Raw genomic sequence first — 25,984 nt, forward strand, 5'->3', positions numbered from 1 at the left:
CACTGGAGATATGCGGATGCGAATGCGGAGGCATCTCTGGATTCTATAGATTCTTCCTTCTATGGCTTCTGGTTTTAAGGTTTCTCGTTTCTGTGTCTTTTGTCCCATTCCAATTCCCAGTTCCAAGGTAATCCCGAATCTTTTCATTCTTTTTTTTCTTCTTCGTCCTCATCGTCGTTGTTTTGTTTTGTTTGGAGAGTTCCTTCTTACTCCTTCATACTTCACACAGTATACACGAGTAGAGAATCCCTTTTGTTATATCCTTTGTGGCTGTCGTTCCTCTTGTAATGCGCAAAATAGTATCCTTTCGCAGCAAATAAAGGGGTAAGCCCTATAATCTCATGGTTGTTTATAAGTTCATAAAAGTCAACGAGAAAATGAACGAACAGTGGCCCAATACCTTTACCCATCGCATCCCAGTATCCCACTCCTCAAACTAACCCTCTCAAGAATTGAAGAGGTTGACTTTGGGCGAGAGAGGGGGTTAACCCTCGAACTCACCCCGACCGACTTCGATTCATCAGCAATACGTTTTTTTCTTCTTCTTTTTTTGTGGGAAAAAGGACACAAAAACCGAATTTGTATCAAATCCAATTTCCCCACGATCAATGGTAATGTGTAATTGAAAACCCTCCGTGAATAGTACCCTTGGGTATATCGACTTCGGCTTCGGTATACCTTCATTATTTCTTCAACCCCAACCTCTCAACCTCTGGGCTCGAAGTCCGACCAAAAGACAGCGCGACGAGTGACAGTTTTTCCAAAAGTCGCAGTCTTGCAGTTTCAACAGTTTGTTCTAGGATAATAGAAGAATGTCCTCATTTATCCCTTTTTTTTCTTGTGCGAAACTAGCACCGCAACCCTCATCTGTTTCGTGATAACACTGAGCCTTTTTTTGTGTGGCTGTTGTTCTGTTTTGTGTTACATTTTAATACGACCCCATCCAATCTTCTTCCAAGCCCGCCTATTTTTTCGTCGAATCTATTATTATGGCTGTAGTGTGTGCTTAACCCTAAATATTGCCAAAGATTTACCATCGTCGTCCTTTTTTTTTCAAAGTCCTTGTTGTCCTCCATTTCGTGGTATCATCATCATTGACATCATCATTGTCCCATTCCACACCCACAAAATTTCAGCCTATACTGAAACTGATGTCGGATTCCTGGTCTATAGCATGGCATGGCCTGGCCTTATGTCCTTGTGTCGCTCGTTGACGCTCGTTGTCGGTTGCTGTCAAACGCTTGTCTCATTCTTATTTGAATAATATACGCAATTTATATTTGTAATCGCATTCGCTTTGTATTGTGTGATTTTGGATATCGCTGAACAAAAATAATGTGTCATGCGGAAGCAACAGTCGTCGTCGGTCGGTCGCTCGTCGGTCGTGAGCTATAATACAGATCTACAGCTATTTGATTTAGGTCTACAAAAGGAAGATGCTATCCTTTTTTAGGCTCGTTTTCTTTTTTGGGTCGTTTTTATATTTGCTTCCCTTTTAAGGTTTTTGACGTTTGTTCTGTTAAAAATTACATTTACATGCGATTGAAATTGGATCAGGTCAATTTAACACGAGTGGATTGGTGTTATTCCGAAGAAATTTCACATCAATTTTGCTGTCAGATTAAAATAAAGTAAAAGGAAAGGGTTCGAAATCAACAAAAAAAAAGAACTCATCTTGTTAAGACGATATTTATAGTTCGTGATGATGTAAGTACAGGGGATAGGGTATTTCTTGGACTTTTTCTCCTTATATGTAGATATTTTAAATCATAAGTGCGAAATTATCAGTTGTCATAGATTAATAAAAATTGTTGTTTACTGATTTCGAAACGCGACCAATTACCAATCGTAGTTAGAAATTGTTCTGATCTTTTTAATTTTTTTTGGCTCCCGTTCACACCATTTTTAGAATTTCCGAACAAGGATATGCTTTACCACGAGTCATAAGTTCTCCTAACCATTTTTGAAGTGAATTTTAAGAATTTCAACAGCCCAAATAGCCAACTACTAAAAACAAAACTCTTTATTCCGGATTTCATTTTGATTTAGAAATTAAAAGTAAATAATTTTTCTTTTTATTGATAAAAATCTTGAAGCTCAATTAGATGGAGCTAGAATTAAGTCAAATCAAATGACAACAAGTGTGGAGAGAGAAGCAGAAGTTGTAAGGCTGAAAATTAATTCCTGCAAAGCAAAAATGATCAGCCTCGGAACCTGACCAATCTTTCAAATAAATATTTCCTCGCAACCGGTGGAAAAGGGGAGAGGTTTCAATACCTTGGAAGTATCGTCTCCTCGAAGACGTCATCTGCCGTATCGGAAAATCAAAAGCGGAGTTGGGTATGTTGTCAAAAATTTGGAGGAATAACTTCATCAGCTTAAAAACAAAGTTACGGCTGTTTCGCACAAATGTCAAAACAGTACTTTTTTATGGGTGCACCACTTGGAAAGTTACTTCAGACATTACCAGAAAGTTGGAAACCTTCGTGAATAGATGTCTCCCTAACATTCTAAGGATTGTATGGCCAAACCGTATATCAAATGAGGTCCTTTATAGAAAGACAGGTCAGGAACCTATAGACTCTGTTATACAAAGGCGTAAGTTGCAATGGATTGGACATACGCTTCGAAAAGGTAACGACTGCATTGCAGCCCAAGCAATGCAGTGTAATTCGCTTACACAAGAAACAAGAAGAGCTGAACGACCGAGAAGGATAGTCGAGGCGGAATCAGCGTCACTAGCAACGGCGGCTGTACCTTAAGTGCGCTCGTGCGCTGAACACCCAATTCAAAAGATTCTATATTTTTATATTACCACATAAATATTTATTTTTTACTTTTAAACATACAAAAACATAAAAAAACTGAAATTTCCAGCTATGCCTCAACAATTAAAATGACAATAAGTTTTATTTTCCCTGTGAAGAAAAATTCTCGTGCGCTTCGGCGAGTGCACGAGAATTGCTTGTATAACTTGTATGAGTTACATGCTTATAGGCCTGACGCGTGAAACAAAAGATATTTCATTGAAATATACCGATTAATGAGTCTGCTCTCGTGCGCCGCACGAGCTCATCGAAAATTGCAGAAATATACCGATACCGAGCACCCGTTCGATGTTTGAATTTTTTGTATGTTTGAAGCTGGCAAGGATGACTAGATGATTATTCATAATATTCATAGTAGCTGTATTATGTTCTGTGCCGAGTTATTAACTTCAAATAGGAAGTTATTGTAATGGGCCTGATTTGTCAAATTGAAAATTTTGACATTTCTCGACGTTTCAAGGTCCCTAGACTCGAAATAAAAGATTTTTAGAAAGATGTCTGTGCGTGCGTGTGTACGTACGTTTGTACGTCCGTACGTTCGAGACGTTTTTTCGTCGTCCATAGCTCAAGAACCAAAAGAGATTTCGATATCAAATAAATTTTGTTATACAGATAATAAGGGACAAAGATGCAGAAAGGGCTCTCAAAAAAATTGCGTGGGTTGTTTTTTTTTTTACCATAGCAGTTTGAAAAAAAGGTGAAAATTTTGGTTAACCCTAAATATCTTACAAACCAAAAACGCTAGAGACTTGAATATAATCTATAATAAATTGTTGCGTGATATCAACATTTTTTGAAAAAAAAAAATCCATTTAACGGTTTTTTTATAAATCAAAAAAAATTAAATAAAAAATTTGTCACCTCCAAAATTTTACGACTTAAATATGATTTCATCTCTAAAACCATTTTGTGCAACGAAGAATAGTGTTTTTGACATCTGATAAAATTTTGAGAAAAATCGAATTAACAGTTTTTTTTTATAAAAAATAAAAAAACTAAAAAAACATTACTCAAAGTTGGTAAAAACTGATTATCGATTCAAATATCTTTTCAAAAACTTGTAATTTAGGCTTCAAACTTATTTTATCTTAAGAGAAATATTTTTTTTCAACATTCTGAAAAATATTGAAAAATATCGAATTGACAGCTTTTTTACAAAGAATAATAAACCTAAACAAAAAAATCAATATAAGTTGTAAAAATTGATTTTCGACTCAAATATCTTTTTAAAACTTTGAGATATTGAAACTGAAATCTTTGACGCATTTAAGTGAAAAAAACACGATTCTTCGCAAGTACATTTACAAAATGTAATGAGTTTGGCTGTGTTAGGCACGGTTAACATTCGTGATCAGCTTGATTCTGTGTATAGAAATAATATCCAAAACTCGAACAAACAAGTTGATAAAAACAGGTATATTTTATCACGTCTTATCGATTGTGTTAAGTTTTGTAGTGCATTTCAAATTGGCTTTGCGAGGTCACGATGAAACAATTGAGTCAAGTAATTCTGGCGTATTTTGCGGATTAGTAGACTTTGTATCAGAGTTGGATACAGTCATGAAGGAGCACCTCACATCGTCTACAGTCTTCAAAGGTACAAAAGTGTAAGTGAAAACAAAAGCGTACAGCAATTTTTTGCCAGCCTTCAAGCTTTTGCAAAGTTTTTTACGATCTCCGAAGCGTACAGAGATTTTGAAAAATATTGTATGAAAGAAGATTACAGCTGCTCCGCAAACGTGATGGATCTTTAATTCTTAAACGGTTAACATGGTTAACGGTTAACGGATACATGGAGCCTTTAAAAGAATGGCCACCATTATAGAAACGGAAAGTGATACAAATTCTGTAAATCAAGCTGATATGCTGCAAAGATATTTAAACGATGATACTTTTTTATATTGGCTTAATTTTTTTCAATCTATTCTGCCACATATTGAAATTTTATTCAAACAATTTCAGAAAAGTAATATTGATTTGGTTCATATAAAAAACTGTGTTAATGATGTTGGAAATCAGTATACAAAGTGTACGTAATACGTAGATCAACTTGAAGAACCTCAGGAAGAAAACGTTTAAATCGGCCATCTCTGTCATAGCAAAAGAAGTGTGCGATATATTATTACTCAAGTGAAAGATAGATTTAATTTTTGTAATCATTTGATTGCGGCTAAATTATTTTCCTGCAAAACTTTAAAACATACCGTTCTACTTTTCCCGATAAAGATTTCACGATCACAGTTTGCACTTACGCTGCTTTGGACAAAAAAAATCGAAAATCTACAATTACAATCGCAACGATTTCATCAGTGCAAATAGAGCAGTTGCAATTTTAAAATTGTTTCATAATAATGACCTCTCTGAATCATTTTCAGAGTCAATGCAACTACTTCGAATTCTGTGCACTATACCAATGACGTCGGTAGAGAGCGAGCGATGTTTTTCGACTCTAAAAAGAATAAAAACTTTTTTGCGAAACACCATGTCTCAGGATCGACTAAATGCACTTTCTGTACTAAGCATAGACAAAAAATGAATACAAACAATACCTGATTTCAATAAAAAAGTGATTGAACATTTCGCTTCCGAAAAATGTCGTCGCATTGATTTAATGTATAAAAAATACTAAAAAATTAATGTATTTTATTTAAATTGTTTTTTGTTTTCAATTCTAATCTTCAAACTTTGATAACAGGAAAAGTGCACCACCAGTTCGGAAACTCACCAGCCGCCACTGGTCACTAGGCAAAAGTTGGAGGGAGTTGAAACACATCTCCGGAAACCGTACACCATTTGGCGTACGAGTAGTAGAGGCGCCATGCCCCTCAAGAGGTTCCCAACGAACTTAAGGGCGGGTCTGAGGACCCAAGTAGTAAGTAAGTAAGGCTTGAAAATGTTATGATTAAACTTTATAAAAAAAAGTAAAACTGTGGTCTCTCTTTAGAACAATTTAGTAGAACCAGAAAAGAGTATGAATTTTTAAGAAAATTTACTTATAAAATATATATTTGGTCTCTGGAGACGAAAATAAGTCTAAAGTTGTTTGAACATTTTTGAATACTAAAAGAAAATCGATTGGGATTCCAATTAGTGTATCATACAAAGGGACCTATTCAAAGAACTTAAGTACTTACTTACTTACTTAAGGTGGTGGCTACAGTCCTGTGTGAACTAGGGCCTCACCCAACAAACTTCTCTATCTAACTTGGTTCCAAGCTAGATGTCTCCAGTTTCGCGCTCCAAGTTGGGTGAAGTCTCTTTCTACCTGGTTCACGGTCTTCCTTCCCTTACTGCGCTGTCCTGTTGGTGAGGATTCGAAGCCTTTCCGGGCCAGAGCATTGGTTTTCATACGCTCTAGGTGACGAAGCCATCTTAGTCGTTGGACTTTTACTCTTTTGGCCAAGTCTACTTCACAGTACAGCCCGTACAGCTCGTCGTTCCATTTTCTCCTCCCCTCCTCTTCGATGCATATAGCGATTCGCCCGGCAGCAAAGTCAATGAGCCTGAATCCGTTGTCGGAAGCGTTGTCGTGCAAGCTGTTCTTCCAGATTATTCCACCAAAGCTGTCTCCCCTTCCTAGCTTGGCATTAAAAGGACTATTTTAATATCGTAGCTAGGATACTGCTCCTATGTTTTGTCTAAGAGCTCGAAGGACATATCATTGGTGTTGTCATCTTCTCTTCCTTGTGCGCATATTACGCTGATGTTGCCGAATTTGGCCATGATGCGGATGGTAATGAGGCGTTCGTTGATGCACATATAGCTCAAGACTTGTTGCCTAAGTCTGGCTCCAATGACAATGCTGCATCTAAATAAGCGCTATTGTTTTTCTCGGTAGCAGTCACCATAATAAATGTCGCAGTTTTTCATTCGGCCCATCTCATCGTATTTCTTGGATGGCGGTGATGTCTTCTTTATAACAGTCTAGGGCCTACGCTAATTCTTCCGCAGCACTTGGTCTGTTAAGGGACCTAACATTCAACGTGCATATCTGAAGTTCGTTTGCGTAGGTTGTCAACAGTAAATCCGTCCGTATCCGAGTCTAGTCTGTGCTTCGCAACTGGGATATTTGTACGTAGTCAGGAAGTCACGCTGACGGCACAACTCCCAACCTGTAGGGCCAGATCCTTAGTTTAACTTCAAGGACGGAGAGCCATATAAACAGCTCCTTATAAGCTCCGAATAAGTTGTAAAAGCCCTATAAGGTGCTCACTGAGTAGTTTAACCTTACTGTAATTGTAGACGCCACCGTTGATTCCAACTCGGGATTTCCTCCGCTGCCGTCTAGATAAGGAGAGGTGCCTTAATGGAAATACTTGCTTCCACCAACAACTTTTCACTGGGGTTGGAACCCAATCTCCAATTAAAGTACTAGTCACCCGATGTTCACCACGGGGATGTGAGAGTAGGGCTCGTTTCACACCACATCGTTTTTACTGTTCGCCAAAAAAAACGAATGGTGTCATTTTGTTATAGGCGCGGAGAAGAGTATATACGCTTTCATATTATATAGTCACGACAAAATGCCGGCGCCGCACCGTGAAGCAACCGTCTATTGCCACTACAATATACGGCAGTCGGAAGGCGCGATAAGCTTATTGGCGTACGTGAAGAAATGCATGCTTTCACATATCATACGATTCGTGCGGCAGAGTTCTAACTTAACCTGTGAAAAAGTAGACTAAGCAGAGGAACCCTGCATGTATGTATCTTGTTTCACCGTACGTTTAAAACCGTATTATTTGTAATTAGTCATTGATCCGCTTTATACCATTCCATTCCATTTTTTGCCGTATAGTTAAAACTGTGTAGTGTGAAACGAGCCTAGGAGTTGATAGACAGAAGTATCGTTTGAGAAAAAACTTGTGGACTCTTTTGTCCTCTTGAAAACACATGTGTACCATTTGAACTTAAGTCATATTTGTTATAATTTTGCTTTATTTTTCCAATGAAATTTTGTTGACTTGATAATAAATTATGATCAACATATCAATCGTTTCAATTCTGTTGATGTTTTATCAAATAAAATAATAAACTTTTAGAAGGTGTACCACCAGGCAGCCACCTTGGGCTACTCCTTTTTATACGTTTTATTAAAGATTTATCAAATTATATGTATTATGGAAAGTGTCTCTCATATGCCGATGATCTTAAGATTTTTAGCTACATATCAAAGATCTACATTAGATGCCAATAAAATTAAAACTGATATTGACTGCATTGTTAACTCGTGTAGGTACTATAAATGGTTCATATTTAAATATTTGTAAATTCAGTGTTGTTACATTTTTAAGATACTAGATCCATTTAGTTTCAATAACAAAATTGATAATATTTCATTACAAAGGTTAACGAGACAAAAAGATCTTTGTCTATAAAATGAGTTTTTCGATTCAAATTGATTATGTTAATTCTAGAGCTAACGCGATGTTGGGTTTTATTTCTAGAACTACTAAGTCTTTTGCAGATCCATATAATTTAAGAACCCTTTATTAATTCCTTGTCAGATCTTTGTTGAAGTATTGTTCTATCATATTGAATCTCTTTACTCAATCAAGTATCATTAGGATCGAAAAAGTTCAGAAAAGATTTACCAAACTTGGTTTAGGTAAGGTGTTCAGAAACTCAGATATTACATCGTATGACCCCACTTACTTACTTAAGTTTTCGCTACAGTCGTGTGTGAACTAGGGCCTCCACCAACACACTTCTCCATCTAGCTCGGTCCGTAGCTAGATGTCTCCACTTTTGCTCCAAGTTAGGTGAGGTCACTTTCCACTTGTGCTCGCCATCTGATCCGCAGTCTTTCTCTTCTGCGCTGTCCTGTGGGTGTGGATTCAAATACTTTCCGGCAGGATCATTGGTTTCCATGCGCTCTACGTTACCCAGCCATCTTAGTCGTTGGACTTTTACCCTTCTGGCTAAGTCTACGTCGCCGTACAGCTCGTCGTTCCATCTTCTGATACACTCCCCTTCGATGCATACGGGACCAAAGATCATACGAAGAAATTTTCTAAACGACCCAAAGTGCTTTTATCAGCTTTTGTCATATTCCATGCTACTGCACCGTATATCAGGACGGGGATCTTATATAGCGACACATTGGTCCTTCCAGAGAGGACTTTTATACTCAATTCATTTCTTAGCCCAAAGAAACAGCGGTTAGCAAGAGTTATTCTTAGTTTGATCTCAGCGCTACTATTGTTTTCTGCGTTTAAAGCGGAGCTAAGGTAGACGAAGTCTTCGACTACTTCAAAGTTTCATCTGTCGATGGTGACGTTTTGACCAAGACGTCGGTGTTGTATGTCCTTTCTACATCATGTCATCAGCATATGCTAGTAATTGGACAGACTTTTGAAAGAAAAAAGCCTCTACTGTTGACGTGTGAACTCTGCACTATTCTTTTAAACACTATGTTAAAAAAATCGCATGAAAGCGCATAAACTTACCTAAAACGTTTTTTGACATCGAAAGGTTCTGTTTAGTTATTTCCAACCTTTATGGAGTAGCGTAAATTCTTCATGGCCATCCTGCACAAACGGACGAGTTTGGGAGGGATGCCAAAACTAGACATGGCTCTATACAGCTCGTCAATGTATATGCTATACTGAAGAAAGGAAATCCAACGAACCCAATTATCTATAGAGCTATATCTTTTCTTAAAGTTTTTACGAGGATCTTTTCAGGAGTGTTATTGGAAAGACTCACTAATAAAGAACATGAAAATAGTCAACTCTACTCAGTGAATAGCACAGTAGACAATATCTTCATCCTGACAGTATTGCCCGATCCCATATAGAAAAAGGAAAAAAACTATATGTCTTTTTGTAGACTTCAAAACATCTTGTGACGCTATTGATACAAAAGCCTTATTTTACAAACTGTCGAAATAAGGCATGTCTTTGAAGATGCTTAGAATACTGCAACAGAATTATTACGAAAATTGCTTTATGAGAAAGTAATATATTACCTAAATTGTTTTAAACAGAAATAGGAGTAAGACAATGCTGCCTCCTTAGTCCTCTGCTTTTCTCTCTTTTTAGATGACCTCAGTGTACACCTACCAGGAGGTAGGTCTTACAAGGAAACTAAAATGAATGTTCTGATACACGTGGATGACTAAGAATATTGACTGACAATACGAATATGATGAAATGATGATGATCAACAATTATCAATAGCTATAAACTTAAAGTTAAACACGAGCACGTCAAAAATTTTGATTTTCCAAAATGAAATGGTTTGCAAGAAATGAGAAATGGTACTGGAGAAACGAAGAATTAGAGAGGGTTAAACAATATTTTGTGTCTGGGCATCCTGCTAACACAACAAATTTCCTTGAAGCTTCTCTTGCAAGAAAAACTGAAACAATCAAAAAGAGCTGTTAACAGCACTATTTAAAACAATGGTTGGTGCAATTATGTGCTATGCAGCACAGTATGGGAAATCTGGCAATTCGAAGAAGTGCAAAAATGCAAAGATATTTTATCAAATCTATAACACGCCAAACTTTATACTACAAACGAAGACCAGATTACCACCATTGTTCATATTCACAAACACCCTAAATCCCCATGGTGACAGCATGAAGAAGGCGATGAACTAACCAGCACATCGGCTTACTTCGCATCCAAAAAGGTGCAACAAACAATGCTTTAAGGAATGGTCTCTGTTAGTGAACTAACTAATATACAGTGGCTACCACATGAACTCCTTAAAAAATTAAGTCTACTCAATTCCGCGATTAAATTCAAGACAGCCAAATTAGATTGACGCACAAGCATCTCAGGCATGACCTAGGACCTAGGAACTACTTCCACGATGAGGATAAGATATGATATAGACAATCTGTAAGACCAGACAAGGTGAACTCTTGCCTTTAAACCACAAACCATACGAAACAGACTCAGAATCAACATGCAACCTATGAGGCAACCTCAGATTGATAGAAAAAACGCCACGTTTCATCGCAATATGCCCAGTTGTGAAAACTATAACAATACAAGTGTGGGGAAACTCTATGCTTCAAAGGGAAAAACATTTCCAAAAACATAATAGAGAAAACTGGAACCTTCTCTACAACTATATCAAAAATGCATTGAAGACCGACCAACCACCTCTTGTGGAACGATCACATACGCGATGTCGCCAAAAATACAGCAATTGTGTTTGGGTTTTCTTAGGCGATGCAAGAAATATTTCGCCCCTTCTGATCTGGCTGTTATCTACAAGTCTTATATACGTCCAAAGCTTGAGTATAACTCATCTCTGCAGGGTTGGTGCTCCTGCAACTTACTTTAACCTCTTGGATAGTATTGACCGTAGAGCATTTAAATTGATAGATGATAATATCATCATAAGTTCATTTTCTTCACTTGAACATCGTCGTCAAATTTCTTGCCTGATCCTTTTCAATCGTTATTTTAGCGGTTTATACTTCAGTGAAATAAATAGCCAACTGCATTCCTCCCCTTAAACATTTCAACCGTAATACTCGCGTTTCTAAGAATGCTAATCTGTATACCCTCGAGCCCTACTACGGCCGTGCTGTCAAATAGAGAGATTCGTTCTTTAGCCGTACTACGCGAATGTGGAATGCCTTACCACACTCTGTTTTAGTGCAACTATATCTCATTTTAAACCCTCTCTCCTCTTTCCAGTAATCACAATGTGTCTGCACAATAAGGGTTAAATTGGGTCGGGTAATTCTGACTGATAACAGCAGCGGCAAGTTATGTAATCTTTGTAGAATACAAATAATTTTAAACAAATTTATTAAAAAAGGGTCAAGAAATGAAGCATTTTAATGCTGTTGTTCCAAGAACTTTTCTTCCATGGCAGTAGCATGACTAAGTCTTATTAGCCTGGTAACTTAAACCTTATTTAAATTATCTTCATTGGTTTTCATATTTTGAAATCACCTGATAAACTTTATGCACTTCAAACTCATCAAATTCTATCAAGTTCATAAACTACACCAACATTCCTAAGTCATAAGGTTCATCAGGTCGATGAGCAATCTTTTTTAAAATGTTTGAAAATCAAATAAATGTTTCCATATTCCAAAAATATTTCTCATTCGAATTGTAACCACACACACAAAATTTAAAACTTTTAAATATAATTTGTATTCAAAATTTCAAACGAAAAAAAAACAAACTAAGCTATTCAGGATCACCCTTATATGAAGGGTAGGTAAGGACGAGCTATAGGTATACCTTAAAAACAAGTACACAAGTCCAACTTTTTCTACAAATTGATTTATTTTGTTTAAATATTTAGCAAACAATAATAATTCGCCCGTAATAAGACACACTTCAACATTTACAAAAAAAAAGTGACTTCCAAAATGTACAAGAGTTAAGTTAGAATACATATTATGGAAGCCCTCTGTCAATGCGCACAACACAAAACTTTCTGCAGCATTTATTTAGTTTTGTTTCGTTTACCTCCGGCTCTGTTTTGTTCATGGAGGAGCAGCAGGAGCCAGGAACAGAAGCTGGAGCACGACACTAAGGTTAGGAAGTCGTCCTTGCCTCCAAGACCTGTATAGTGTATATGTGCGTTGTCGTCCCGCTACTGATGCTCCAAAGACACAGAAAGAGAGAGTGAGTGAGTGAAGCCAAACTCGAAAAAGGATTCAAAAACACAACAACGAGACAACACAAAAACAAAAACACAGGAACTCGAGCTCGAGCTGGAGCTGGAGCATCGAAAAACAGAAAAGTTTGTCCTTTCTAGAAATATCATCATCAGAGGCATCACCAGTATAGTAGCATAAGGAAGGAGAAGGAGGATGAAGGTATATAGTATAAAGCAGCTCACCTCGTTTATCCCTTACAACTTAATATTCATAAATTTAAATCGACCGTTGATGGCTTGTTGCCGGGCGGGGCGCCCTCTGGGGCCATCCTGCCTGTAATCCTTTTTCCTAAATGTATTTCTGTAATGCGCTACCCAGCAGCAGTAAACTTGGTCCTGTCGTCCTCTCGTTGTCGTATAACTCTTAGCTCATTCTCGTTTTCCCGGCTTTCTTATGCTTTGCTACATTACAGCATTACGTATCAATTGACTTTTTATGGACTATAAAATGTCCTTTTTCATTGAGAAGAAGTGTGCCAGTAATGAGGGGACCCAGAAAGGGTTTTTTGTGTTGTTGTTTATCCCCAACACATAACCTGTCGATGGGAGTTTTTAGTACATAGCAAACGTAGAGGAAAATGAGGTTCTCGGTCTTATTTTATATCATTTTCATAGGTTTTCACAGGCGAAAGGACACTTGTTTATGTATTTTTAATGATTTGAATTTCATTTGCCTTTTTCGTGTTCAGCTCTGCTGTAAAAGGACGAGCTTTGCATCGGAGGGAGATTCACCGCCAAAAGAGAAAAGACCAAAAGTATCGGTCGTGGTCGTCGTTGATGTCCTTACCGTCATCGTCGTCGTCGTCGCCAATTATTTTACTTTCAACCCATCGCTCGTCCACCACCCGAATCCTTTGTCCTTATAGTTTATTTGCAGAGCGTTTTACGATGATGATAGCGCGGGTTGCGAGTTCGGGTTCAGGTTTGGGTCCATATTGAGAGGGTATAGAGAGGCATATCAAATGCCCGAGATAACTACATGCTGAGTGAGTCCTAGGTATTGACCACAGGATTTAATCGAAAACGTTACTCCAAAGGATTTTAATGCCTCCATCTCAATTAACATGTCTGCACGTCTTCTTCCTTCAACTTCGTCATAGTCGTTGGTCGTTCGTCCTTTCGTCCTTTCCGCCTTTCGTCCTTCTCCGCCACTGTCCCCTTCGATCTCAGTTCACTATAATATGAAGGTATGTATAGGGTAGGTGTATAAAGGGTGATGACAAGCATTCTTAACCAGCCAGCCGGAAGACTCCTGGAACCCTGGATATAGAGGGTATGTCGTAGGTAGATCTATGGAATAAATTCCGAATTCACTGTTATACAAATGTAAACCAATATCCTCTGGAAGAGAAAAGGAATTCAAGGATGAATTCCATTTCGGAAAATTATCTGGGTAGATAATTGGTTAATGTGAGTTAATGGAATCGAATTGACTACTTTGGGGCTAAGAGTGAGAGAGAGAGATAGAAGGAGAGAAGCTATATGAGACAGAATGAAATAGAAGAATAACTTTAGAGATTCTTGATTATTGGTCAATAAATGGTAGTCACTTCATTTTCTTGCGGGGCGAATTACCTTACCCTGCCTTTTGCCATGGTATATAAATTTCCTTTCGCTCAATGAAGGTTAATTAACATTTAAGAGAGACACGCTGCATGAATTTATGCGATTGTTAATAGTTCAAAGCATCATCATTATTCTCATCATCATCTTCGTCTTCATCTTCATCTTCATCTTGAACATCATGACCTGAAGTTACATTGAATTGAAATTGTTATGCGGTCTGTCTACAAAATTAAGATGTTAGGTAGTTGATTTTACTAATTTGTTTGCAAGAAATATTGAAATCAAAGTTTTGAAATCATCTCACGTGGATGTAATTATACAAATCTTTTTGGAAATGGATAGGGAAAGATTGATTCAGGAAGACGGTAATAAAATTGCAGGACTTCCCTTATTTGAGTCAAAGACTTTACTTATGTACAGAAAGCTTATTTCAATATTAAATAGAAGCCTTTTAATTCAACATTTATAGAAGTCAAAGTCATGATGTTAAGTGTTATTCAGATTTTTATCGGAGGTATATTTCCTTCAATTTCACTGAAGTGGAAATATGTCAAGGGTTTTCTATGATGAGGTTTTATATCAACTTTAAAAAAGAGTATTTTGTAAGAAAACTCAATGGATGAACCATGAAAAACAATATCAGCAAAGTATCAAAAAATGACACCTTTAAAAATTAAGCATCTTATTGGAAGTCTTCTTTAACTTTGACAGTTCTCAGAGACCGTATTTGATTTTAAAGCTGCATATTTAGTTGTCATTCACTTAATTTATCAAAACTCATCATGGTACCGTTTAACACATTTCGTCAATTTAACGACGGATATCATTGCCGTCGACTTTTTATAAGTTTTGCCGAAAACAGCGCTCAAAACAACTAGGTTTCTTTCAGCTTCAGCTAATTGAATTTCGAGTTGCGATTTGGTCCTAAGCCGGTTTAAGAATTAATAAAGAACAACGCTTATTTATTTCTGGAGCAGTTAGAAATTGAACCTATCGTCTGCAGTGATAAGGCACATTTCTCAATAAAAGGTACGTCAAAAAACAAAAAAGGCGTTTTTGAGACAATACCAATGCACGTAAGATCCAAAATCTATCAATGTATTCCTGGACAGCCATTCATGCTGCGGATTTTTGGTAAATAGTGAAATCTGTCTATAAATTTTAGTTGGGATAATACACCAACTTATTTGTAAGATATGATCCGAAGAAAGCATGCCCGATGAATGGAACATCAGTATTGTTTGCCCGATCCTGAAAAAAGCAGACCCTCTAAACTGCACCAACTATAGAGGAATCAGTCTACTTAACAACATCTACAAAATCTTCTCTGCCGTAATATATGAACGTCTTAAGCCAATCGTCAACAACCTGATAGGTCCTTTTTAGTGTGGTTTTAGACCAGGAAAGTCCACAGTCGATCAAATATTCCCATTACGGCAGATCCTGTAAGAAACCCAAGAACAATTCTGCATATGACAGCATCTACATGGACGAGGTGTATATTGTATAGATCCATTGCAAACTCTTCCGTTTAAGCATTATATCCAAATAGAACCTGTACTGCTCCGTAAAGGTTGGAAACACCCCAATAGAACCTTTCGATCTGAAAAAAAGATGATGCGCTGTCATGTGATTTATTTAACATCGTCCTTGAAATAATAGTACAGAGTTTCCAAGTCAACAACACTAGATAAACTATCTTTTAAAAGTCTGTCCTATTACTAGAATATGCTGATGACATTGACTTAATCCGAAGAACTCAGCGTGATGTCAAAGGGGCTTTTGTGAGTATTGAGGTTGAGGCGTCGAAAATGGTTTTAATTTGTAATGAGGACAAAACACCGCCGTCTCGATCAAAAAGTTACCATCGACAGGCGTAACTTTGATCGTCAGCGAAACAAAGTATTCGATTAGAAGTAGCAGACAGGAGATCATTAATAAAAATGAGAAAGAGTGTTGGAGATAAAACAGAGCCCTGGGGCACACCAGCATTTATTTTGTGATTTTTAGACTTGAATCCATCTAATACAACTTGTATTGAACGATTCAAAAGGTAATTACTAATCCAATGAAGGAGGGATTCATAAAAAACCGAAAGCAAGCATTTTCGATAAGAGAGCCTGATGCCAAACCCTATCAAATGCTTTTGAAATATCAGTAAATAAATCTTATTTTCTCCAAAGCGATGTTAAGATTTGTTCCACTGTTCGGTGAGATGATCCGTGAGATCACCAGTGGACCTATTGCTTCGAAAGCCGTATTGTTGGTCATTAAGAAGCTTTCGATCTTCGAGATATTTCTTGAGCTGATAATTAATCAGCGTTTCCATGACCTTGGAAAGAAGGGACGTAAGTGCAATCTCAATGGTTTTGCCAGCTATGGAGAACACCTCTTCAGAACAATAGCGGGGATACCATCCGGATCAGCAGATTTATATATGTTTAGATCTTTTAGGACTCTCGCTACAGTACAAGTGCGAAAAAAGATTTGCCCCATAGAATCATTAACTCGCTCAAGTACAGGTGGAGTCATAACACTCACTGACAGCGTTGAATTGGCGGCGAACTGCCTAGCAAAGAGATTTTCTTTCTTTTAAGAGTTAACAAATGGAGTGTCATTCACCACGAGAGTAGGAACCGAGGAAGAGGAAGAATTCCTTATATTTTTTACAAATGATCAAAAAATTTCATTGTAGTATTTTTTGCCGAAATTTTTGGACATGTAAAAATTTGGTCCGTCGAATATGGGCGTTGCAAGCCTTCCTGGCTTGCTTGAACTTATTCCGGTTTTCCTCAGTTGGATTGGCTTTAAAACAACGGAAACTTACCTTCTTGACCCTAATAACCTTTTTACAGCTCGCATCGAACCATGCGTTTTCCTTAGGTCTGATGCTTTTAACTCTATTCGGGATAAAAGTTCTCATTCTCAGGAGAAACAAACTTGTGATCATATCAGCATTGGCGCCAACGTCACTATCGAGGAAGCATAGCGACCAGTTAAAGATCCTAAAAAAATTATTAAGACCGTCCCAGTTGGCTTTCTCGTATTGCCAAACGGTTCTGTTAGGAGCTCTTTCTTCAACTGGAGAGTTTTTACACGAGAAATTTGCTGATATGACACAATGGTCAGATGTGCGTAGAGGAGATAGAACACTAATAGTGTACTTCCCAGGGTCAGAGGTAAGAAACAAGTAAAGAGTGTTTTCTGCTCGACCTACCACGTCCGATATTCGAGTGGGCTAGGTGGTTTAACTCAGCGAAGATCTCTGCAAACACTTCTTCTGGTGTTGACTGCCCCAAATATTGAAGCCATGAAGAATTGTGTACATTGAAATCGCCGTAACAACGATTTCAGTACGAGGATAGGACGAAACAATTCTTTGGATGGAATCAGACAAAGCATCAAATTCACGAGAAGTTGACACTCTGTCTAGATTGGGGCTTCGATAAAGGAAGCAATAGTGAATACTTCGCTTATTCACGGAAAATTTAAACCACATAAAATTGAAAAAACAATTGGTGCATATTGTGGAACTTTGTAATAAGTTCCTGTATGTAGCCCGATAATTTCAAAAAGTCAGTAAACTAGGGTTTTCATCCACATTGATATTGAACTGGATATATCTATGATCAGAGAACGAGTGTTCTTTGGATACTTTCCAGTCTAAGACCATATGATGAACAATATCGGAGACAAGAGTTATGTCTTGGACGTCTTGTTGAATCTTAGTGATGAAGGTTGGTTCACTTCTAACATTACTTACCATGAGGTTAGTACCAAGAATATAATCAAAAAGGGACTCACCTCTGTCGATGATATTCGTTCTCCCCCTTACCGTATGATGAGCGTTGACTTCGTTCCCAATAATTAGGTGGGTCCTTTGCCGTTCCACTTCAGTGATGATTCTATCAAGGGTTTTTCCAGGGACCAATGTGGTCATCGCTAAGATGTGCCGACACTAGCCAGAAACTTCCTTCGGTTGTTTCCAGCCTAGCTACGATGATATCTTTGTAACTGAAAGGATGGAGTAAAAATACATTAATGCTACGTTTCACTAGTATGCAAGATCTAGGTTCACCTTTATCTGTCACACTAAGTGTGTAGTACTCAGGAGTCTTGAGTCCCTGAGGAGTCTTGGTCTCACAATCCATGCCTCTTGGATCAGGACAATGTTTCCCCCGTTTTTTGCCAGACGGAGAAGAAGTTAAGCCGAGGCCTTTATGGAGTGTTGGAGGTTAATCTGTACTAACTTCAGTATTTTGGCTAAAATTAGGCAGATCAACCTCCACCACGGTTTCGTTCCGATCCTCCGAGTCTGAGGATGAACCCAAGAGTTCATCCTCGCTCAGAAGGATCATGTTAAGGTCGTCTTTAGTCTCGATTAAGGATGGACTGGCTACGACTTTTTTAGAGGGTGGATTCGAAACCACAATTTATAGAAGCTTGACAATCTTGAGCTTCGCATCTGTCCAAACTTCGCCTAACCGCTTGACAGCAAGCTTGTACAAGTCATAAGACCTCTGATCGCCACAAAACATGAGTTTGACATGGCCCTGATGCCGTCCCCCATCACTTATGGAAGGAAGGAAAATGCTTCAAAAGCCACCCGAGAGCTTAGCCTTGATAACCTGCCAACGATCAGCCGGTATTTTGCCATCATCATCGTTCCTGTCAATGACCGCAACCACGACTTTGCCCTTCGTGACGTCATTCACTGAAACTCTCTTGTTTCCTGATGGGATTAAGGGGAGTGCTAGTGTTGTTTACATGAGGCCATTTTGGCGTCGTTATGGGTCCCTCAAATTACCTTTTAGCCTCCAGTGATTTACCAGAGGCCTTCAGGATTCTCGCAGCTTTCTGCCTTTGTTTAAATAGGCTTTTCGAGAGTTTCTCCTTTCCATTTCTGGATGAACTTTCAGTAGTAGTAGTAGGGCCATTCTTAACAACGCTGCCACTACTGGAATTAGGTATCGCTACCTTCCTACTCTCGTTGCTGACAACAGCTGCAGGAGATACGGCAACAGGCTTTGAAGAGATACCGGTCTCATCATTTTTTTCTTTTTTGTTAATCATATTTGGTCCCACGAGTTGCGAAAAAAGAGAGGTCCGTCTGTACAGAGATTCGCACTGTACAGATAAGGCTAGTTAATCCGAAGGTCGCCAGGTCTCCGCGTACTCTGTTAGGGATTGAGCTATTTTTTGAATTGGTCCCCCAGCCAGGCTAATCATCGGCACGGGTCGTTTAACACCTTAGATCCAGCTAAATAAAGATAAGAGATGTTTGGTAAGGAAGAGATAGAGTAGGAGTCAGTTGATATTAAGAACATCATTCTAATATGTAAGGAAATGAATAGAATCGGTAAACAGCAATTGAGCTTTGTTACCTAGGATAGGAAGGAGCACCGAAGAGAGGAGCGCTGTTCAGCTTTTTCGCCATCACAACGTGGGATTAGAGTTGGTGGCATAAGCATTGACTTGTATGCCTTGTTTATGTGGAAAGGGATGATGATTTGGAAAGGTAGAGGGATAAGAACGTCCTTTAGTTTCAGGACTCATCTGCAGAAAATTCTCGAGAATCATTGAGTTTACTTAGCTTCTTCAACTCAACAAGTTCCACGTTCAAAGTAGAAGGCCGAAATGCTTGCACTTAAAAGAATACTCTTGAGCTTAATTTTGTATGTACTTTCAAGTATAGAGATTCTTTTTTAGCCGTACATCACGAATATAGAATAATATTTTTCTTTTTATTCCATTTTAACATTTAAAACTGTAGACCCAATGTATATTTTCATAAATTCGTTCCTCTTTTTCAAACGTTCGTATCGTCGCAAACATATTTGATATAATGATGTGAGGTACATTAAACTGGTAGGAAGCATTCGATTGGTAGACCCTCCACCAAAGAGTTTTTTAACATTTGGATAAAATGTTTTGTTCGTATCACTTTTTGTTTTAGGTACATTCAATTTCGAAAAGCCAATTATCAATTTCTTGGTTTAATCTTAATTACAGTATAAAAATAGGGACTATTTTGAAATTTAAATAATATATCCATTTTATGCAACCCTAAACTTAAACCATAAGTCTTATTCATACAAAATTACAATACTTCCCAAAATAGCGAAAAAGTCTGCCTTGAGAATAATTTTAAACAAAAACTTTAAAAGAAAAATTCCTCCAGTAAAACAAATTGCTCTCGACTACTTTCTTAAAACACGGCAGTCTTATTAATCTAGACCAAAAGTCACTTGAAATTTTTGTTATACTTAAGCTACCTCTATAAATAAGTATTCCTAACTAGAACTACAAATAGTCCTTAATTTAAAGCACGCATATACAAAAATACAAAACAAAACTTAAAACACTTAATTAAAATGTCATAAGTGGTCTGACCTATATATTCCACCATTCATCTCCGAGTGCACCCTAATTCCACACAAAATCCCTAATTACGGGAGCTCTTCAGATATAAAGTTGTTGTTCCGTTTTATTTTCTTTTTTTTTCCATTTCTATTCTTCATGTTCGTTTAGCTTTTTTTAAAGTTATCATCATCTTCCAAAAGCTATACGAGAGCTAAAGAATGTCTTCATCGTAGTTGTTGTCGTTGTAGTTGTCGACGACGTAGTTTGTTGTCGTCAACGTTTTTCCCTTTGGAGCATTTAATTTGTTTAGATCTCATGTTTAATTGAAAGCTGAGCGAGGTGGATTCGTTTCGTTTCGTTTCTTGGTTTCCGAGTTGCAAGTTTTGAATCAACGCGCAATCTTGAGTTTCGCATTTGAAAAGAACATCCTTTGCCAAGTGAAAACTCCTTCTTCTGTTCGTCGTCGTCCTCGTCGTGTTTTCGTTTTCGTCTCCTGGGGTCACACCATTAAGGCACACCGCACAAAATGTCACCTAATTAAAGGAAAACTACCAACAACAACCTAAACAAAATATAACACTACAGCATCCATAGCAGAAGTCAGTTTTTCATTCTCGTTCCTCCCTTAATTTTTTTTTTTAAAGATCCTGGATCAACTTTATCACCGAAAGCTGGCTTTTGTTTTTCTTTCGCAACTAGCTTCAAGTATAATTGTCACAGAAAAAACATATCACTCGTCGTCTTTCCCAACTCCAGGACTCCAATCCCATCCCCAACCCCAACCCCAATTCCAACCCATTACAAAGAGTTAATTTGGTGTTACAGGACACACATGGCAGAGTGTATACGACGACGACGAAGAGTACGAGTATGTGATGTCCTGGAGTTAAAATATCCTTAATTCCTTGTGGGTGAACCTCTAAGTGCTAAGGGTGGTTGGTTGGTTGGTTGGTAATGGTAATCATTTCATAAGACGTTGGACATAAAATAAATTTGATTTTCACTTATAAAGATGAGAGAACAAACTAATAATCGCTCTTAGCTGAATAGATCCTTGACACTTTGGTGTGGTGGTGTTTGTTGGTATACACTCGTAGAGTGTTTGTATTTATGTATTTGTTGTTCTTATTGTGATATCCTTGTTCTATATTATAACATAGAGACAAAGTGAAAGTGAAAAAGGATATACCTCTACGTCCTTCATACTCTATTCGTATCTTTCTCTTAAGGGATTTTGTGTGCTTACTTCTTATAATATAACAAAGTAGCCTATATATTTATAAATACAAGTATGAGTATAAGTATAAGTATATCCTTTAGCTAACGAGTATACAATATGGACAAGTTATTATTAAAGAGGGCAATATTGGCTTAGAAATTAATCGTATTTATAAATATATACAAAAACAAAATAAATAGATATACAATTATTATGGACATACCAAAAGGATATGAATAATTTTCGAGAAATTTTTGAGGTTTGTATATATTATATAGAGTCGTATACTCGTATATGTACAGTTATGATGAAAATATTTTTGAACATCACAAATCACACAAAAGGGATTTTTGGAATTATTTATCTCTTATAAAAGCCTGATTGAGCTTCATTGGAAATTAATAAGGATATGTATGGTATGAGTATTTACCTATATTCGTAAATCTATTTATTATATTTTCTTAAGGAATGTTATTGTTTCAGATTGAGATTTGAGGATGTTTTGCTGGGAGATCTAACGAAATAATATATTTAAGTTCATATAATTACATATCGTATAAAAATTCATCTTAAATAATGTTAAGGTAAAACATTGTAGATAGAGATAAAAAAAATTATAAATTAATTTTTACAATTATGTTAAAAGACAACAATGTAAAATGATAAACGTCACTGCAATGTGTTCTGAGAGAGCTTAAATAACAAGGTCTAAATAATTACAGTCTGAGATTACAGACTCAGATTGATAGAGAAATTACAGTCTGAGAAATCATATGTTCCACAATGACAGTTTAAGATAACATAAAATCATTAGATTACAGTATACAATTTCTGACGTCAAATAAATACAGTCCGAGACAGAAGAATTGTGACTTACAGTATTAGAAAACAAACTTTACAGAATTACAGTGTAAGATAGCAGGTGCAACTAAGAACTCTGTTACTGATAAAAGATATTGTAAAATAACTGTGTAATATAATATAAAACACTTAAATAGACTGATTTATTAGATGCCGCCATACTCAAATGTGATATAATGGAATTTATTGAATTACAGTATTGGAAGACCTTCACCGAATCACAGTTAACGATGACAGAGATACAGAGTACACCAAATTACAGCAAAAGATGACAGTGATGAGTAAAGGCCCAACTATAATAGGCATAAGCAAACATAAGCTTATGTCAAAAACCCAACGAAAATTCACGTAAGTTTGCGAAATTACTGCATAGCCATAATGCAATTTTGCTCACGTATCTAAAGGGTGATTTTTTTGAGGTTAGGATTTTCATGCATTAGTATTTGAGAGATCACGCGGGATTTCAGACATGGTGTCAAAGAGAAAGATGCTCAGTATGCTTTGACATTTTATCATGAATAGACTTACTAACGAGCAACGCTTGCAAATCATTGAATTTTATTACCAAAATCAGTGTTCGGTTCGAAATGTGTTTCGCGCTTTACGTCCGATTTATGGTCTACACAATCGACCAAGTGAGCAAACAATTATTAATGCGATTGTGACCAAGTTTCGCACTCAGTTTACTTTATTGGACATTAAACCAACCACACGAATGCGTACAGTGCGTACAGAAGAGAATATTGCGTCTGTTTCTGAGAGTGTTGCTGAAGACCGTGAAATGTCAATTCGTTGCCGTTCGCAGCAACTGGGTTTGTGTTATTCGACCACATGGAAGATTTTACGCAAAGATCTTGGTGTAAAACCGTATAAAATACAGCTCGTGCAAGAACTGAAGATGAACGATCTGCCACAACGTCGAATTTTCAGTGAATGGGCCCTAGAAAAGTTGGCAGAAAATCCGCTTTTTTATCAACAAATTTTGTTCAGCGATGAGGCTCATTTCTTGTTGAATGGCTACGTAAATAAGCAAAATTGCCGCATTTGGAGTGAAGAGCAACCAGAAGCCGTTCAAGGACTGCCCATGCATCCCGAAGAATGCACTGTGGTGTGGTTTGTACGCTGGTGGAATCATTGGACCGTATTTTTTCAAAGATGCTGTTGGACGCAACGTTACGGTGAATGGCGATCGCTATCGTTCAATGCTAACAAACTTTTTGTTGCCAAAAATGGAAGAACTGAACTTGGTTGACATGTGGTTTCAACAAGATGGCGCTACATGCCACACAGCTCGCGATTCTATGGCCATTTTGAGGGAAAACTTCGGAGAACAATTCATCTCAAGGAATGGACCCTTAAGTTGGCCACCAAGATCATGCGATTTACCGCCTTTAGACTATTTTTTGTGGGGCTACGTCAAGTCTAAAGTCTACACAAATAAGCCAGCAACTATTCCAGCTTTGGAAGACAACATTTCCGAAGAAATTCGGGCTATTCCGGCCGAAATGCTCGAAAAAGTTACCCAAAATTGGACTTTCCGAATTGACGCAGCCGCGGTCAACATTTAAATGAAATTATCTTCAAAAAGTAAATGTCATGGACCAATCTAACGTTTCAAATAAAGAACCGATGAGATTTTGCAAATTTTATGCGTTTTTTTTAAAAAAAGTTCTCAAGCTCTTAAAAAATCACCGTTTACATGCCAGATTTTACTTATGCGGCGAGCGACTGGGATCGCTCTTGCTTGAGTGTGCTTAAGTTAACGAAACTGAGAAAAAATTGAACTAAACGGAGCTAGACTCCATTATGTTCACTCGTACTGAGATTCTTTGTATTCGCACGTTTACTTATGCGCGAATAAGCTAGCTTATGCCTATTATAGTTGGACCTTAAATTGCAGTCTGAAGTAGCAGCTACTCCTTACAGTATTGTAAAAGAGACATCGTATTATTACAGTATTAAAGATAATTAGACTGGGATGAAAGATATGTGAGAAAGAAGAATAACTTTTCACTATAAATTAGTTAATATTACAGTATTCAATTGTTAAAGCAAGCTTATAACAGCCTGAGACACTCACTTTTCACTTAATTACAGTATGGATAAACAGAATTACATTCTTAAATAGAAAACAACAGTTAATTAAATTCTGAGATAAAAATTATCTCTTAATAACAGTATTGGAAAACAGGCATACTTGGATTACAGTATAAAGTAGAACATGCCACGCAATTGGTCTTTGATAGTACAGAATTCTAGATCTATATGCCCTAAAAAATAATATTAATTGCAATTTTAGGGTGAGAAAAAATCTTTTTATATTTTTAATAATTTTTTAAAGTTTCACTTTTTCACTCAAAAAACACCCAATAAAGACCATTTTCCAGATGTTCTTTCTTATTTTGACAGTTCTTTCCAAATTTCCAGTGGTTTCAGTGATGCCAGACGTACTTTTTTGAGATTTTGTTAGAAATTGTTCCTTTTATTTGATTTTTTAAGGGAAATTTTGCATACTTTTGGGAGAAATTTGGGAAATATTCCTATTCTCACTTTTTAAAGATTACAAAAAATAGTAAGTATTTGCAATTGGCGTTTTTCTTTTTTAGTTCAGAGCTGAGCACTGAGTAGAGTAGAGTAGAGTTCTGAGCAGAGTATGTTCAGAGCTCTCTGATTTAATTATAAAACAACTTGAGCACTAAACTGTCATGATTTGAAACGTCGTCTGTTTGAAGGGGTTCAAAATTTTCTTTAATCAAATTAATTAAAAAAACAGTCAAAGCGTTGGTCCATTTTGACGATGAATTTTTTTCAATTTCTCGGCTTTCAAATATCAAATTGTTGTGTTCCAAAAAAAGATTAAATTCAAACGATGTTGAGACAAAAAAAGAATATTACCTTCTGTTGGGACGTGGTTTAAAGATTCACGTATCCCTGTGCAAAGAGTTATGTACTTGATGTACAGTTTCGCAAAAAAAGTTGAATTCGAAACGGTTATGTTGGAAGTTTTACTTCCACTTCAAGTTTTGTGTCAACGAGAACCATCGTGGATTGGTATAGCTACTGCCGTGAAGTTGTCGTTGATCGAGCACTTCTTGGAGCACCAAGAAATTGGTGCCGAAATTGGTGGAATTGACGAGAGTAAATTTGGACGACGAAAGTTCAATAAAGGTCTTAGGGTGGATGGACATTGGGTTCTACGTATCATAGAGGATGGATCTGAGGATCTCAGGTTAGAGGTGTGTGCTGGGAATGTACGCAGTGCAAGTGAGTTTTTATAATTATATAAACTCTGCAATTTTAATAATAATTTTTTTTATGTCAGGTGCTGATTCCATTGATAAGGAAGCATGTAGAAGAGGAAACGACAATCCACCCGGACTACTGAAGAGCATATGATTGTCTGTGAGAACATGGTTACATCCATAAAAAGGTGAACCGTAGCGATCCCTTTAATCCGTTTGAAACGGAAGATGGTACTAATACCCAATGAATTGAATCCCAATAG

General features: G+C 37.1%; 1 pseudogene; it reads left to right on the top strand.

Moving 5' to 3' along the window:
• The first annotated feature begins 4,141 nt into the window (after positions 1–4,141).
• On the top strand, positions 4,142–25,984 carry LOC129949164 (uncharacterized; annotated as a pseudogene).

The sequence above is a fragment of the Eupeodes corollae genome, chromosome 3, assembly GCF_945859685.1.
Source record: "Eupeodes corollae chromosome 3, idEupCoro1.1, whole genome shotgun sequence".
NCBI lineage: Eukaryota > Metazoa > Arthropoda > Insecta > Diptera > Syrphidae > Eupeodes > Eupeodes corollae.